General features: G+C 34.8%; 1 protein-coding gene and 1 non-coding gene across 8 annotated transcripts in view; both read left to right on the top strand.

Moving 5' to 3' along the window:
* GRIK2 (glutamate ionotropic receptor kainate type subunit 2) overlaps positions 1 to 18,078 on the top strand; it is a 732,858-nt gene that overhangs the window by 673,079 nt on the left and 41,701 nt on the right. The window lies entirely within an intron of this gene.
* Positions 3,897 to 3,968, top strand: TRNAS-GGA (transfer RNA serine (anticodon GGA)). Its single transcript has one exon. It is a non-coding gene; the product is annotated as a tRNA-Ser (tRNA).

The following is an 18,078-nucleotide window of genomic DNA, read 5'->3' as shown; positions in this document are numbered from 1 at the left end:
TATACCTTTCTTTATTTATTTCAACCACAGTGTGGCCAAAGTGGTGTCCCCACATTTAAAGATTAAAGCTCTGTATATAAACAATTCAGAACATTTTCTTGTTTTTTTTTTATGAGTATAGTTAGACTCACATATTTATCTAAGCAATCCATATTATTCTTTAATTTCATTGGCATTGTCAAGAACAATTCTCCTCTCTAGCTTTTAAAGTGAACTTTTTTCTATTCATTTTGAATGAGTCTATTTGTAATAATTTTTTTTAGTTTTTATTTTTACTTTATTTTACTTTACAATACTGTATTCGTTTTGCCATACATTGACATGAATCCACCATGGGTGTACATGTGTTCCCAAACATGAACCCCCCTCCCACCTCCCCTCCCCATAACATCTCTCTGGGTCATCCCCATGCACCAGCCCCAATATACTGGCTTCCCTGGTGGCTCAGAGGTTAAAGCGTCTGCCTCCAATGCCAGTAACCCAGGTTCCATCCCTGGGTTAGGAAGATCCCCTGGAGAAGGAAATGGCAACCCACTCCAGTATTCTTGCCTGGAGAATCCCATGGACAGAGGAGCTTGGTAGGCTACAGTCCACGGAGTCACAAAGAGTCGGACACGACTGAGTGACTTCACTTTCACTTTTCAAAATAAAGTCCATACACCATGATACAGAATTTTATGTACTTTGTTAAATGAATTAGAGGAAAAATATATTTTCAGTTAAAGAGTAGTAGTAGTCTTAGTAGCTTAGTCATGTCTGACTCTTTACGACCCAGTGGACTGTAGCCCACCAGATTCTTCTGTCTATGAAATTCTCTAGGCAAGAATACTGGAGTGGGTTGCCATTCCCTTCTCCAGGGCAGCTTCCCAACCAAGGGACTGAACCCAGGTCTCCTACCTTGGCTAGCAGATTTTCTACCCTCTGATCCACCAACTGTAGGGTTTTCAGTTAACTAGTTCTTCCTAATTTTAACAAAATTGACTGATTAAATAGGAACACACATACACAGACACACGTCCGAAAATATTTTTTTGTAACAACACTTTTGAAACCTTACTTGAGTAAGGTTGTTGGAGTGCTTGTTTATTTTTAATACTATTACTACTTATACTTCAGTAATTCATTCAAAAATGTGGATATTCCTTTTAAAAAATGGTTGAAAGTTTCATAGATTATATAGATTATCTGTGATCAAATAAAGTTTAAGATTGGACCTATTTAGAAAGAAACCTAGATCACTGGTATAAAAAGCTTGGCATAGTCTACTGTTCTTGAGTGATTGTGTCTGTGGAGAAAGAGAGATCTGGAATGGAGCTCCTGTTTCAGAGCTTACTGAACAAAATTAAAGCTTAAACATTAGCAAGCAGAAATAAAATGGAATAAGATCTGTAGCTACCTAGGTATTAAATGCTAAGTCAGGAACTTATTTTAAAAATAATAGTTTAGTTCTTCAGCCATGTCTGACTTTTTGTAATCCCATGGTCTGGAGCACACCAGACTTCCCTGTCCATCACCAACTCCTGGAGCTTGCTCAAACTCATGTCCATTGTGTCAGTGGTGCCATCGGCCATCTCATCCTCTGCTGTCCCCTTCTCTTCCTGCCTTCAATCTTTCCCAAGATCAGAGTCTTTTTCAGTGAGTCAGTTCTTTGCATCAGGTGGCCAAAGTATTGAAGCTTCAGCTTCAGCACCAGTCCTTCCAATGAATATTCAGGACTGGTTTCCTTTAGAATGGACTGGTTGGATTTCCTTGTAGTCAAAGGGACTCTCAAGAGTCTTCTCCAACACCACAGTTCAAAAGCATCAGTTCTTTGGGGCTCAGCTTTCTTTATGGTCCAAATCTAACATACATACATTAGTACTGGAAAAACCATAGCTTTGACTAGATGGACCTTTGTCAGCAAAGTGATATCTCTGCTTTTTAATGTGCTGTCTAGGTTGGTCATACCTTTTCTTCCAAGGAGACGAGTGTCTTTTAATTTCATGGCTGCAGTCACCATCTACAGTGATTTTGGAGCCCAAGAAAATAACATGTCTGAATGTTTCCACTGTTTCCCCATCTATTTGCCATGAAGTGATGGGACTGGATGTCATGACCTTAGTTTTTTGAATGTTGAGTTTTAAGCCAGCTTTTTGGAGGTCATGATATGCCAAACAACAGGGAGAAATCACGGCTCTGCCCATCAACAGAAAATTTGATTAAAGATTTACTGAACTTGGCCCCGCCCATCATAACAAGACCCAGTTTCCCCCATGGTCAGTTTCTCCCAGCAGAGAGCTTCCATAAGCCTCTGAAAACCATAGTCACAGAAAACTAAGGAAACTGATCACATGGATCACAGCCTTGTCTAACTCACTGAAACTATGAGCCATGCCATGTAGAGCCAACCAAGATGGATGGGTCATGTGGAGAGTTCTGACAAAACATGGTCCCCTGGAGAAGGGAATGGCAAATCACTTCAGTATTCTGGCCTTGAGAACTCCATGAACAGTATGAAAACAGAAAAAAATAATAGGTATATACCAAATATAAAATTTGGACTAAGGAAAAATAAAAGTTAATTATCAGTTTTATTGAGACAGTATCTAAAAGACAACCTCCAAATCTATGCTTTTCTAACTTGAAATGGTTATTGAATGCTAGGAATTAATCAGAGATATAGCCACATGTGACCTATTTCTACTTGAAGGTACAGGCAGAAGATTCTAATAGAGACTTGTATCAAAACAAAGAAAGAATTCTTGACAAAAGTAATTTTAATTAAATACAAAAGAGTTATGGCTAGAACACATGCGGGTTGTCTCTGCCACTGCCTTTGATAGACAGTGTTAAATAAAGCATGTAGTTATTGACCTTCCTTCATGGACGAAACCCTGGGCTGGTTAATGGTGGATACCTACTCATTTTCCTTGTAAACTGTCCTGTAATTGGTTTGAATTTAGCCTCTAACTGCTTAAAATATTCTTTCTGCACCCAGTGGATTTAATTTTGTTCAGGTGATATAGGGGGAATTGAACAGATTGCCAACTCTCTCTTTCTCATGCACACACACCCCACACACACACACACACAGACAAACCACAAGTTTCTTACCATCCTCTTAAATTTAAGGTTAAATTTAGCTTTATTTAGGAATCACTTAACAGATACCTAAAATCATCATTTTTTTGAATTTAATTCAAAGGGTGTTTCTTGAAACTCAACTATATCTTATTATGCATATAATTCTGAGTTTTTTTTCCCCCTTCTTTTGGTATTTCTACTGGATTTTTGTTGTTGTTGTTTTCCATTACATATACTCATTTGCATAAGTATTTTTTGGTGTTCCTTTTAAACTTTGGATTGTTTAACCTGTTGGTGTTGGTTTAATTGCTAAGTCGTGTCTGACTGTTGTGACCACATGGACTGTAGCTGACAGGTTCCTCTGTCCATGGGGTTTTGTCGTGCATCTATTTTGCTTCATCCTACAGTACTTAAAGTTTATTTTGGTGTATCTCTAAATCACTGCCTTAAGTAATACCAACAACTAATTACAGAAAAGCAATTTCAGCAAAATTGTGTCCACTGTTAAAACTCACAGCAAGTGGCTTTAGTAGGCAAGTTGCAAGGCTGCCTTAAATGTTGGGATAGATGTTTAATTTCCCTAATCTCACTTTTCTCATTTGTGATGGCTATCCCAAAACCTATATCACAGGGACATGAAGAGATTTAAATAACATTATGTTCTTAAAATGCTTAGCATAGGATTCGCACAATAATAAGTTCTAAGTTGAGTAGTTTTAAGAAAAGTAGCTAAGAATATACATAGCAATATCAATCTGAGCCTTCCTGTAATGGATCCTTATGTTAATGGTAATTAGCCCATTATTTAAACTTACCTGCATGAAGATTGGACTTCCCTGGTGGCTCAGAGGTTAAAGTGTCTGCCTGGAATGCAGGAGACCCAGGTTTGATCCCTGGGTTGGGAAGATCCCCTGGAGAAGGAAATGACAACCCGCTCCAGTACTCTTGCTTGGAGAATCCCATGGAGGGAAGAGCCTGGTAGGCTATAGTCCATGGGGTCACAAAGAGTTGGACACAACTGAGTGAATTAGATTTAGTACATTTTCATGATCAATCTGAATATTTCTTTCAGTTATCCTATAACTTCATGTGTAGTTAATACCTTTAGAATTAATAAAAAATGTATTTTCTAAATTTGGGAGGGATGCTTCTTCAGCAATACTATATTTTTTATAATAACCTGATGTTTCATAACTAATTGCTTACCACTTCAATAGTGTACTCTATCCATTCCTTCAAATATATATCAGATGCTTTTCTCTCAGTACCTGTGCTAGGTGTAGAGAAACACTTGACACTGTAACTCAACAGCCATCATGAAGAGTACAAAAAGTAACCAAATAATCATTAAATAGGATACATACTTTAAAATTGCAAAGGTTGGCTACAGTATACTATGAGAACATGTGAAGTGAAGTGAAAGTCACTCAGTCATGTCCGACTCTTTGCAACCCCACAGACTGTACAGTCCATGGGATTCTCCAGGCCAGAATACTGGAGTGGGTAGCCTATTCCCTCTCCAGGGGATCTTCCTGACCCAGGAATCGAACCAGTGTCTCCTGCATTGCTGGCGGATTCTTTACCAACTGAGCTATCAGGGAAGTCCTTCTATGAGAACATAGAATGATTTAAAAATCTACTGGCTCAAACTGATTCCTTATTATGGCTGAGTAGCTTTCCATTGGAGCTTAGGTGAGTTTCCCGGTTGTGCTAGTGGTAAAGAACCAGCCTGCCAATGCAGGCGATATGACACACAGATTCAATCCCTGGGTCTAGAAGAGGCCCTGGAGGAAGGTGTGGCAACCCACTCCAGTATTCTTACCTAGAGAATCCCACGGAGAGAGGAGTCTGGCAGGCTACAGTCCCTAGGGTCACAGAGTCAGACACCACAGAAGCGATTTAGCATGCATGCACACAATATGCCTTTAACATTTAAGCTAGTAACTTTTAACATAATTATATGTTCTCATAGAACACTGTAGCCAACATTTGCAATTTTTAGGTATATATTCTATTTAATGACTATTTGGTTGCTTTTTGTACTCTTCATGACTCTTGTTGAGTGGTGGTGTCTAGTATCTCTACACCTAGTACAGGTATTGAAAGGAAGGCACCTAACGTATAACTGAAATGACTGATTGGACAGAAGAGCCTGGCAGGCTATAGTCCATGGGGTCACAAAGAGTCGGATGTAACTGAATGACTAACACACAGGCATGCACTCACACACACTTTCTATAAATAGCTTCTAGTACCTAATGTACATCAGGCACTATTCTAAGTAGAAGGGGATAAAATGATGAACATAACAAAGCGAAATTTTCCATCTTTGTGTAGTTTATCTCATAACAAAAGGAGCTAGGAACTGAACTAATACATCAGTAAAAAATAAGAAATATGTAATATACTATACAGCATAGTTATTAAGTGCTATAGATGAAAATAAAGCAGGAGGAACATCTGTGTTATCTTGGAATGGCATTATAAAGAGAATAAACAAGGGAAGTCCCTTTGAAAAAGTGATGTTTGAGCAAAGATTGAAAGGAAGTGAAAGTATGAGGCACACAGATATGCAAGGGAAGTATCATAGAATTAGAGAAAATGGCAAGTTCAAGCATCTGGGTTAGATATGGCTCTTCTAATTAAAATATACCTCAGGTTAATGATTTATATAATCATTGATGTAATTACCTTATACATATTAAATTCATGATTATTGTAATTAAGTAAACTTGATTAGCCAATAGATGGAGAAATAATTCAAGTTGTTTCTCTCTCCTCCTTGTGGCTTGACTGATATTTTTTTCCCTACTATTTAGAAGCAAAGAATCCATTTTGTATATATATATATATATATATATATATATATATATATATATATGGTAACAGCAATACAGACATTATATAAACATCATTCTTAAAATGTTTTGATGAGATTTGTATCATTTCCCAGTAAGGTTTAGACATTTTGGAAAAGGTACTGGTTGAAAGTGAAATGATGGTACTATTTTATTTATTTATTTATTTATTTATTTATTTATTTATTTTAACTGGAGGCTGATTACTTTACAGTATTATGGTGATTTTTGAAATACATCACCATGAATCAGTCATGGGTGTACATGTGTCCTCCCATCCCAAACACCCCTTCCCTCCTCCCTCCCCATCGCATCCCTCTGGGTTACCCCAGTGCATTGGCTCTGAGTGCCCTATTTCATGCACTGAACTTGCACTTGTCATCTAGTTCACATATGGTTTCAATGCTATTCTCTCAAATCATCCCACCCTTGCCTTATCAAACAGAGTCCAAAAGTCTGTTCTTTACATATGTGTCTCTTTTGTTGTCTTGCATATAGGGTCATTGTTACCATCTTTCTAAATTCCATATATATGCATTAATATACAGTATTTGTGTTTTTCTTTCTGACTTACTTCACTCTGCATAATAGGCTCCAGTTTCATCCACCTCATTAGGACTGACTCAAATGCATTCTTTTTAATAGCTGAGTCCATTGTGTATGTGTACCACAACTTTCTTACCATTCGTCTGCTAATGGACATCTAGGTTGTTTCCATGCACTAGTTATTGTAAACAGTGCTGCAATGAACATTGGGGTACACCTGTCCCTTTCAATTCTGGTTTCCTTGGTGTGTATGCCCAGCAGTGAGATTGCTGGTTCATATGGCAGTTCCAATTTTTGAAGGAATTTCCACACTGTTCTCTATAGTTGCTGTACAGGTTTGCATTCCTATCAACAGTGTAAGAGGTTTCCCTTTTTTCCACACCCTCTCCAGCATTTACTGTTTGTAGACTTTTTGATGACAGCCATTCTGACAGGTGTGAGATGGTACCTCATTGTGGATTTTATTTGCATTTCACTGATAATGAGTGATGTTGAGCATCTTTTCATGTGTTTGTTAGCCATCTGTATGTCTCCTTTGGAGAAATCTCTGCTTAGTTCTTTGGCCCATTTTTTGATTGGGTCATTTATTTTTCTGGTATTGAACTGCATGAGCTGCTTATATATTTTGGAGAGTAATACTTTGTCAGTTGTTTCATTTGCTATTATTTTCTCCCATTCTGAAGGCTGTCTTTTCACCTTGCTTATAGTTTTCTTTGTTGTGCAAAAGATTTTAGGTTTAATTAGGTCCCATTTGTTTATTTTTACTTTTATTTCCATTATTCTGGGAGGTGGGTCACAGAGGATCTTGCTGTGATTTATGTCAGAGAGTGTTCTATGTTTTAATCTAGGAGTTTTTATAGTTTCTGGTCTTACATTTAGATCTTTAATCCATTTTGAGTTTATTTTTGTGTATGATGTTAGAAAGTGTTCTAGTTTCATTCTTTTATAGGTGGTTGACCAGTTTTCCTAGCACCACTTGTTAAAGAGATTATCTTTTCTCCATTGTATATTTTTGCCTCCTTTGTCAAAGATAAGGTGTCCAATAGGTGTGTGGTTTGATCTCTGGGCTTTCTATTTTGTTCCATTGATCTATATTTCTGTCTTTGTGCCAGTTCCATACTGTCTTGATGACTATAGCTTTGTAGTATAGTCTGAAATCAGGCTGGTCGATTCCTCCAGTTCCTTTCTTCTTTCTCAAGATTGCTCTGGCTCTTCGAGGTTTTTTTTGTGTTTTCATACAAATTGTGAAATTATTTGTTCTAGTTCTGTGAAAATTACTGCTGGTAGCTTGATAGGGATTGCACTGAATCTATATGTTGCTTTGGGTAGTATATTCGTTTTCACTATATTGATTCTTCCAATCCATGAACATGGTATATTTCTCCATCTATTTGTGTCATCTTTGATTTCTTTCATCAGTGTTTTATACTTTTATATATACAGGTCTTTTGTTTCTTTAGGTAAATTTATTCCTATGTATTTTATTCTTTTCATTGCAATGGTGAATGGGATTGTTTCCTTAATTTCTCTGTTTTTTCATTGTCAGTATATAGAAATGCAAGGAATTTCTGTGTATTAATTTTATATCCTACAACTTTACTATATTTATTGATTAGCTCTAGTAATTTTCTGGTGGTGTCTTTAGGGTTTTCTATGTAGAGAATCATGTCATCTGCAAACAGTGAGAGTTTTATTTCTTCATTTCCAATCGGTATTACTTTTATTTCTTTTTCTTCTCTGATGCTGTGGCTAAAACTTCCAAACTTATGTTGAATAGTAGTGGTGGACACCCTTGTCTTGTTCCTGACTTTAGAGGAAATGTTTTCAATTTTTTTCCATTGAGGATAATGTTTGCTGTGGGTTTATCATAGATGACTTTTATTATGTTGAGGCATGTGCCTTCTATGCCTGCTTTTCAGAGGTTCTTTTTTTTATCATAAATGGGTATTGAATTTTGTCAAAGGCTTTCTCTGCATCTGTTGAAATAATCATGTTTTTTATCTTTCAATTTGTTGATGTGGTGTATCACATTGATTGATTTGCAAGTACTGAAGAATCCTTGCATCCATGGGATAAAGCCCAGTTGGTCATGATATGTGATCTATTGGATTCTGTTTGCTAGAATTTTGTTGAGGATTTTTGCATCTATATTCATCAGTGATATTGGCCTGTAGTATTCTTTTTTTGTGGCATCTTGGTCTGGTTTTATTAGGGTGATGGTGGCCTCATAGAATGAGTTTGGGAGTTTACCTTCCTCTGCAATTTTCTAAAGAGTTTGGGTAGGATAGGTGTTAGCTTTTCTCTAAATTTTTGGTAGAATTCACTTGTGAAGTCATTTGGTCCTAGGCTTTTGTTTGTTGGTAGAATTTTGATTACACTTTCCTGGCTTGTGATGGACCTGTTAAGGTTTTCTATTTCTTCCTGGTACAGTTTTGGAAGGTTATACTCTTCTAAGAATGTGGCCATTTCTTCCAAGTTGTCCATTTTATTGGCATATAGTTGCTGATAGTAATTTCTTATGATCCTTTTTATTTTTGTGTTGTCTGTTGTGATTTCTCCATTTTCATTTCTAATTTTACTGATTTGATTCTTCTCCCTTGTTTTCTTGATGAGTCTGGCTAATGGTTTGTCTATTTTATTTATTTTCTCAAGGAACCAGCTTTTAGTTTTGTTGATTTTTGCTATGGTCTTCTTTGTTTCTTTGTCACTTGTTCCTATTCTGATTTTTATGATTCCTTTCCTTCTATTAATTTTTCAGGTTTTCATTTATTCTTTCTCTGGTTGCTTTAGGTGTAAAGTTAGGTTATTTATTTGATGTTTCTCTTGTTTCTTGAGGTAAGCTTGTAATGCTATGAATCTTCCCCTTAGCACTGCTTTTACTGAATCCCATAGGTTTTGGGTTGTTGTATTTTCATTTTCATTTGTTTCTATGCATATTTTGATTTCCTTTTTTATTTCTTCCATGATCTGTTGGTTATTCAGAAGCATGTTGTTTAGCCTCCATATGTTTGTATTTTTAATAGTTTTTTATCCTATAGTTGACATCTAATCTTACCTCATTGTGTTCAGAAAAGATGCCTGAAATGATTTCAATTTTTTTGAATTTATCAAGGCTAGATTTATGGCCCAGGATGTGATCTATCCTGGAGTATATTCCAAGTGCACTTGAGAAAAAAGGTGAAATTCATTGTTTTGGGGTGAAATTCCCTGTAGATATCAATTAGTTCTAACTGGTCCATTGTATTAGAAAATGATGGTTCTTTTAAGAGTTTCAAATGTTGATGATTTTTTTTCTCACACCTATTTATACTTCAGAGTTTCAATTAGAGAGGAGCTAGAGACCTAGCAAAAGTGTAATTAATTTTAATCCTAAAGGAAAGGGAATTATTTCCTCTGACTTCCTGTCATACATCCCCTCATCAGTTTAGGTTATACCTCATCTGTCATTTGTCATGACATTTATCCCACCATTTCATAATTCTTAGTTTACTTTTCCAGCATTTATGAGATATTAAGCTTTGCAACCACAGTGCCTGGTATGGTCTTTTTTACTAAGCTGGTACTCAACACATATTGGAATGAAAGAACAAGTGAGTGAATGGGTAAGTGAGTGAATGGGTAAACAAGTGAATGTTTCCATGGTCCTATAAATTATAAATTAATTCCAAAGGTAAAGGAATAGATATCAGAATTTAATAGGTATATGCTGCAGTCCTAGAAGAAAGTTGTTCTGTTTCTCCATTGTTTGATCATATAAGTTTGCAGCAAGAATAAAATCCTGATATCTTTAGAGAGTTTTATTGCTAATCAAAGTGACTTTATGTCTGTTCTCATTCATTCCTCCTTAACATTTCTGTGAAATTGTTAAGGAAGCATTTTATTCGATATGGCCAAGAAATTGTGGTTCAGGTTCTTCCATTGACCAAATGAAGATGGTTCCTAATTTTATTTAAATTTGACCAAGTGATAGTAAAATCTATTGCTGGTTGCTATTATTTATGAGAGAATAAAATATTTGACCATGAAATTTCATGATATCTCATTTAAAGAATAAAATGCAATGGCCAGAAGAATCATCAGCAGGAATTCTAAACAGGGTAGAATGAACTATCAAATTCTGACTCATCTTCCTCTAAAGGATAACTTTACCAAATAACTTTAAACTTGCTGCCCATCATATTATGCTCAGCCATAATTCTCTGTCTTATTCCTCTGCTAACTCTCAATAATGTTAAGAAGAGCAGTTCTCTCTGTTTTGTCTTTCCCTTCAAATAACCTGTTTTAAAAGATTACAGATGCTTTGAGATAAAGCTGCCAGGATTATTCCAAGGACTGTCAGGTTTGCTAACAACCAAATGCTTTCAGATCACTGCATTTGCCTCAGATCCACCTTTGATATGAACCACATATGGCTTCAGTCCTGTTTTCCTGAATTAACTCTAATTTCCTAGTGACCAAGGTCAGATGAGTCCAGATAGGGCTCAGCTGTTCTTACCTAGCACATATGTTCCAGTGTTGTTGGTAATTTATTTACTGTAATAAAAAATTAAAATGCAAATCTCAGCCAGATTCTCCTTTACCAAGGTCTCCCTTGGTATGGGCTTTTTCAAATCACGTATTAGGAATGAATACATACTGACTTTTCCATTACAATATGAAAAATGTTATTATAGCATTTTTATCAAATATTTAAGTTAATATTAGAAATAAAATTGGTAATGTGAAATTTATTGAAAAGGAATACTTTGAGTAAGTGCCAATGACACCAACTTTACTTTGGTAATTTTGAAAAATCATCAGAAATTACTGCTTCTTCTTCTAGTACTTCACCATATCCATTCATAAATTAGAGTTCAACTAATTCTGCTAAGGAGATAAATTATTGTTTCATGAATGTTTTATATTTTAAAATAAAAATAAATGGGTTCTTAACATAAATGAAGTATATCTTTAAAGTTACTTCAAGATGTTTTAGGTGCTATGCTACTAGATAAAAGGGCTTCCCTGGTGGCTCTGAGGGTAAAGAATCTGCCTGCAATACGAGACCCAGATTCGATCCCTGGATCAGGAAGATCCCCTGGTGAAGGAACTGGCAGCCCACTCCAGTATTCTTGCCTGGAGAACCCCATGGACAGAGGAGCCTGGCAGGCTGCAGTCCATGTTGTCACAAAGAGTTGGACAAAAAGCCCTGAACAACAACTACTTGATAAACTTTTTTAAATAATTTGAGTTGTAGCCAAAACTTCAAATATTATGTTTTAAAAAACATTACAAAATGGTACTGGATTTTCTTTGTATTATTGATGCTTTGTGGTCATAATAGCTCAAACTAGATTAATATTAAAGATTTCTTCTCTTATTCAATAAAATAAGCTTTCCTCTAGAACAGGCATAAAAAGTTAATTTAAATTCTTGTTTCCAGAGGTTTCATAAACATTTTCTTACCATTTTTAAGGTATCAAATAGGTTTATAGGTCCATAGACACAAAATGATTTCTGAATTTTATTTTTTCTGGTTTTGCATTTACTTAAAAATGAATTGGAATATAATTGCTTTACAATGTTGTGTTAGTTTCTGCTGTATTATGAAATAAATCAGCCATATTCCCTCCCTCTTGAACCTTCTTTCCATCCCTACATCCTACCCCTCAGTGTCATCACAGAGCACCCAGCTGAGCTCCCTGTGCTTTATTTGAATTTTAGTTTGTATTTGACATTGAGCAAAGGGAGTGGGGAGAATAATTCACTTGCATACTAAACAATTTAAGTCAAAGATTTTTTTTAAAGATGGCTTTGAATTCGTAAAATATGTTGTTCACAACAAAAGTTCTATGCCAGTGGTACAAGAATAACCGTTACTTGATTAGCTTTCATAATGTTTTAGATGGGATAGAAACAAAATTTCAAAGCACTGGAGAAGGAAATGGCAGCCTGCTCCAATAATCTTGCCTAGAAAATTCCATGGACAGAGGAGCCTGGTGGGCTATAGTTCATGGTATCACCAACAGTCAGACACTACTGAGTTGACTAAACAACAACAACATTCTTACACTAATATCTAAATGTTCTAAATGTCTCTCTAGAACGCTCAGGAAAAATGTTGCCTAAAGCCCATTAGTTATTGGAGATCTGCAAAGAGCCAGATACTTTCAGGTTGCATAGTTTATCTTGAGTTCTGTCAGAAACTAAAGTTATATATGTTTACATTTGGAATCATCATCTATATATTTAAAAGCTTTTAAGTATACTGAATGTTATTTTTAAAGCACAACATCTTTTGGCATCTGTGAATTTTTAAAAAGTCTTGTATTTCTTATGCTTAACAAGATTTTTTTTAATCCGTTTGTTTACATTTCATAGCCTCTGAAAACTGCTATTATAAAGAGACAGTGCCTTATGAATTCATTTTATTGGTTTTATGTTGATATAGCAAAAACCAAGTCAACTTACAAGCCTCAACATTTTGATAAAATAAACACGCTAAACATTGACATCCTAAATCTGCCCAGTATAGAAGGAAAAGTGTCCTTAATATGGGACACACACACATATACACACATCCCAAAAGAAAGAAATTTATTCTGGTGTTTAGAGTGGCAGTGTAGTTGTGTGAGAAAATCAGAATATTTTATTTTGAATATTTTAAATATATTTCCCTGATGGCGCAGACAGTGAAGAATCTACCTGTAATGAAGGAGACCCAGATTCAGTCCCTGGCTTGGGAAGATCCCCTGGAGATGGAAATGGCTATCCACTCCAGTATTCTTGCCTGGAGAGTTCCATAGACTGAGGAGCCTGGTGGGCTATCATCCATGGAGTCACAGAGTTTCCTTTACATTGCTTTGATTTTACTATTTGTTTCAATCAATATCTATGAGACTTGATTTATCTACCTGACTTTATATTACTGTGTACAACATAACTATAATGATAATACTTGGGAATATTTTTCATCATTGCTAAAGACATTATTGTCTCATTATGAAATTAAAATCCTTCTTTAAAATTATGATGTCATAAATCCTATCAGCAAGTTTCTCTTTAAAATCTGTCTTCACTACTATTTTTTTTTAATCAAGTAGCCTTAGTATACTCACCTGTGAAGTAAAGGAGTGAAACAAGATGTTCTTATGTTTAATTTTTTTTCACTAATTCATTTTTTGACTTGACTATACTCTATCTGAATAACTTCTCTTCTATATCTAATTTGCCATTACCTTAATTCTTGCCTTATGGAAAATTTATAATATTTCATGCTTAGTTTATTACCTGGCTTTCATTTTTCATGTTTCTCTTAAATAATACATTATTCTAGACTGTCCTTCGTAACAAATTTGGCATCAGTGGTGCCAACCTATATTCCAATTCCTTAGTCTTTTCTGGTGCTCTGTGTAGGTCCTCACTTCTCTATGTCACTGTTGCTGAAGAACCTTCAAAGACTGTTTACATTTGGTTCAGCAGCTTATTCTCCATCTCTGATTTTATCTTGTCCCTTGGCAATGATCACCAGCTACTTTATGGAATGAAGCTAACATTAGTCTAAGAGGAGATTGAGAGGACATAATATACAGATCAATCTTTTAACATGCCCCATCTTCTACCTATGAGCTTTAGTTCACATGGCAACTTGATATTTCCTTATTTCTAAATAAGTGAACATAAACTTTCAGACAATACATAAATATTTATTACTTTTGTTTTTAGTTACCTGCTTACTGACCTTAAATGAGTTCTTCTTCTTAATATTTAACTTGTAAAGCTTTCATATACTATTTTTAATCTTAGAGATCCTATGGTCTTTTCTACTTTGAAAGTATTCAACAATTTCTATTTTGCTAGAAATAAAACTAGCTGAGTCTCCTTATTTCCTCCTTATGCATTAGATCTTAGAGTATTAGCACAATTCCATATGTATTTAATATATGTATTTTGAAATTAGAGGTCAAGTCAGTTGCACTGTTTTAAAATCCTCTTTTATTCTACATTTCACTTGAGGATTCCATTTTTTATATCAGATTTTTAATATGTATCTGATCTTTGAATGTGTTTTCTTTCAACAAAGTCTATTTAGAATTTTTCTTTGAATTTATGTAATATCTTTTACCTTGCTAAGAATATTAATGTCATTTTATTTGTTTTATTCTGTATCATTTATGTTAGAGACTCACTGCAAACCACAAGTGCTTAGTTAAGGATGAAAAACTATGAGCTTCACTTTAGGGTGATGTAGTGGTTCATTTTTTTTGTAAATCCATGATATGTGCCTTTAGCTGTAGTTGTTATAGTACAATAATTAAGACTATGAACTGGTAGCCTATTTACCCATGTTTCCCTCCTACTTTTGCCAGGAAGAAGCCACATGAGTTTAGGTGAACTATTAACTGCTCTATGTTTTCATTTTCTAATTTTAGAATGGGGACAAAAATATCTACCACCTAATAAAAATCTTATAAGACTTAAATGATTTAATATGTATAAATACTTTATAATAATGTTTGGCACATGCTGAACTCTATATGTGTTAACTGCTATTATTACCTTTTTTGTTGGTATTGTTTTATTAATATTATTACTGTCTCTTTAGAGAAGTTCAATTTTGCTTAAAAATATCTTCCTGGAGGAATTCAAAGATCAAAGACAGACAGAGGGCTGACTGACCTCAACATTGGTTATAGATTCCAACATGTTCATTCTAGGCAAGTGTGGCTTGCCTAGATCAACTCATCCAGTGTGCTCTTGTTTACTTCCCACAGAATAAAACCTCTTGGCCTTTGCTTGGGTTGGATAGAGCAATCACAAAGAGAGGTGTTTTTAAGACATTTTTTCAATATATTCTACTTTTGTTAGACCTTCAATCATTCTGGCTTTGAGAGGGATATGGAAATGTTAATCTCAGAAACTTTTGCAGGGGAAAAGAGGGCCTTAAAAGTTGATTAGCTCAATTGCCATTCATCTGTCTGCATTCCTCCTTCCAAATTTTTGTTCTGCTGCACTTTATCTGATCCTCTTTTGCCTTGTAGTTTCACACCATAGGAGAGAATATGTGTTCAGAGATGATATTGGTGTTTTTAACAAAAATATAACACAAGCACTTGGTAGTATTATGCTCTCTTTTTAACAAATAGAGTAACAAAAATGTCTTACTACTGCATAGTGTTTTTACATGTAGTGTCCTTATTTAATCCTCACAAAACCTTAGAAGTTTGGTAGATATTTGACTACCACTTAAACTAAAATTAAAAGAGATTAGTTAGCTTGCATAAGAACATATTTTTTAACAAAAGAAAAAGAATTGATGATCATTCTGACTCGGACCTACATTATTCAGAATTTATCTATATATTAGTTAAGTATAGGTAACCAATTACTCATGTGTGGCCATATTTATAGAGAAAAGTACATAGTAAGCTTCATATTCAGCCTTAGTGTTTTGTTCAGATACTTTCTTCATATACTTTATAAGAAATTTTTAGCTGCTTTAAACTTAAGTGTTTCAGTAGAATTCATGTTCAAGCCTTTTGTTTCTAAACTAGTGATAACTAACATCTATACTATCTTCACTACCGAAAATGATAAAAGTAATAAAATTTCCAGGTGACCCTAAAGACTAGTTTTGTATTTTAACTTTCTATAGAAATAGTTTGAATTTAAAGGCCTCACATACCAACACATACATACATGCAATCTACAAAGACTTTAATCTTATCTCCCATATCTGGCTACACAGTGTTGTGTTTTATAGCCATAATTAATAGATGACTGTGCTCAGTTGGAAATTGTAGTCAAAGAATGACAGCCAAACTAGCAAGCAAGCCATATAAAATGTGAGTGAGCAGCAGATAGGCAATATTTCTACACTGAAATATTTGGGTGTTTATAATGAGAAACAAAACAGTTTGGGTAACTTTTCTATCAAAACCTATTATCCCATATAAGAATACTAGGAATAGGCTTATTTTCTGTAGACAGGAAAGATGATTGAAACTGTACAAAAATCATAGACAATAGATTCAAGAAAACCAGAAGTATATTAAGAGATATTTAAGTAAAAATGGAAGACAGGAAGTTATTAATAAGGACCTATTGTATAGCACAGAGAACTCAATACTCTGTAATGGCCTGTATGGAAAAAGAATCTAAAAGAGCCTGGCAGGTCCATGGGGTTACAAAAGAGTCAGACACAACTTATTGACTAAACAACAACAAAGATGTTACATTTTAAACTGTCAAGTAATGAACATGCAGTTTTGATACATGAATTTTTCGTATTACATTCATGGGATTGTGTTTGTTATCAGTCACAGATTCACTAAATCAAAAACTGTGTCCAGTTTTATTTTTTACATAAAATCTCTTTAATCTGAAGGTGAGCTCTGATTTTGATTTTATTTTGTATTTTGACCTCACTTAATCCAAAACATTAGGAGAAAACATTTTTTACCTTTGAAAGGAAATGAACTTGTAGCCAGCCTCATTATGTTCCTAATTTGGATAGCGAAATATATCTTTGCAAAATCTCACTATTGGTCATAATGATTCCAGTAAAAATATCACCACAGTCTTCCTCTCATTTCCCATTTCTACTCCAAACATTTGACTATTTTCCTTAAAAACAACTGACATGCCACCATAGCTGCCCAAATTTGTTATCACGCCAATCTCATTCTGGGTGCTCTAGCTGCCTTCTTTCAAAGACTGGCCTATCAGCATGTTTTAATGTTCATTGGCGAGCAAAGGTTTACATTTTTATTGCTTCTTAGCTCTAAGCTATACTTGTTTTTATAAAGCATATATTGCACCATTAGGTATTTCCCCACCTCCAAATTAATTTTTTTCTTCCCATTTTATCATTGAAATAGTGCCATAATTTTTAAAAATATTATTCTGTACTAACTTTTAGTGGGAGGAATAATAATATCACATTTATGTCCTGGCACATGTAGGACTAAATTTATACTTATACTGCAAAAGATTGTGTACCTGTTTACTGGAAAATAGTTTCAATGTTTTATGGCAGAACAACCAATGAGGTGAAAATCCTCCTTGTGTTTATAATTGGAATATTATGTTTTGTGTTGGTATAAGAATGAAACTAAGGTAAGGGTTTCACAAATGAGCTTTCCATAAGCAGATGCTAACCTTTTTCCTATTTATGTTTTAGCAGTGCCTTCTGAACAAAACCCATTCCTTTCCTTTAGCAATAAGTCGTACTGAAGCCCTACTGAGAATTTCCAGCTGGATATAAAAACTCTTCTATTTTCTTGGTCCAGGAATCCTTAGTTAGTAAGACCTGGATGATTGATTTCCTGTTGTCCTGAGGCAGGTTAAAAGAAGTTCTATGGTGTCCAGATTGTGTCTCAGCAGAAATGTAGTCATCTTACTTGTAATATCCTTATTTGTAACAAATTCCTCTTGTCTCTTCAACTTATATTTGTATGTGTCCTTGGGGGATAATGTAACATCTGTCTTATAGTCAACAATGAATTCGGGGGAAAAAAAATCTCTTACACTTTTATAGTGTCAATCGGTGTCCAGTGTCTGCATTTTCCAAATCTGATGCTATAGTAATGTCGAAAGATAAAATTGTACACATGAGATACTCATGTGAGAT

This window comes from Ovis aries, chromosome 8 (genome assembly GCF_016772045.2).
Source record: "Ovis aries strain OAR_USU_Benz2616 breed Rambouillet chromosome 8, ARS-UI_Ramb_v3.0, whole genome shotgun sequence".
In the NCBI taxonomy this organism is placed as follows: Eukaryota; Metazoa; Chordata; class Mammalia; order Artiodactyla; family Bovidae; genus Ovis; species Ovis aries.
The sequence above is the reverse complement of the archived record's forward strand: the minus strand, read 5'-3'. Positions and strand labels throughout refer to the sequence as shown.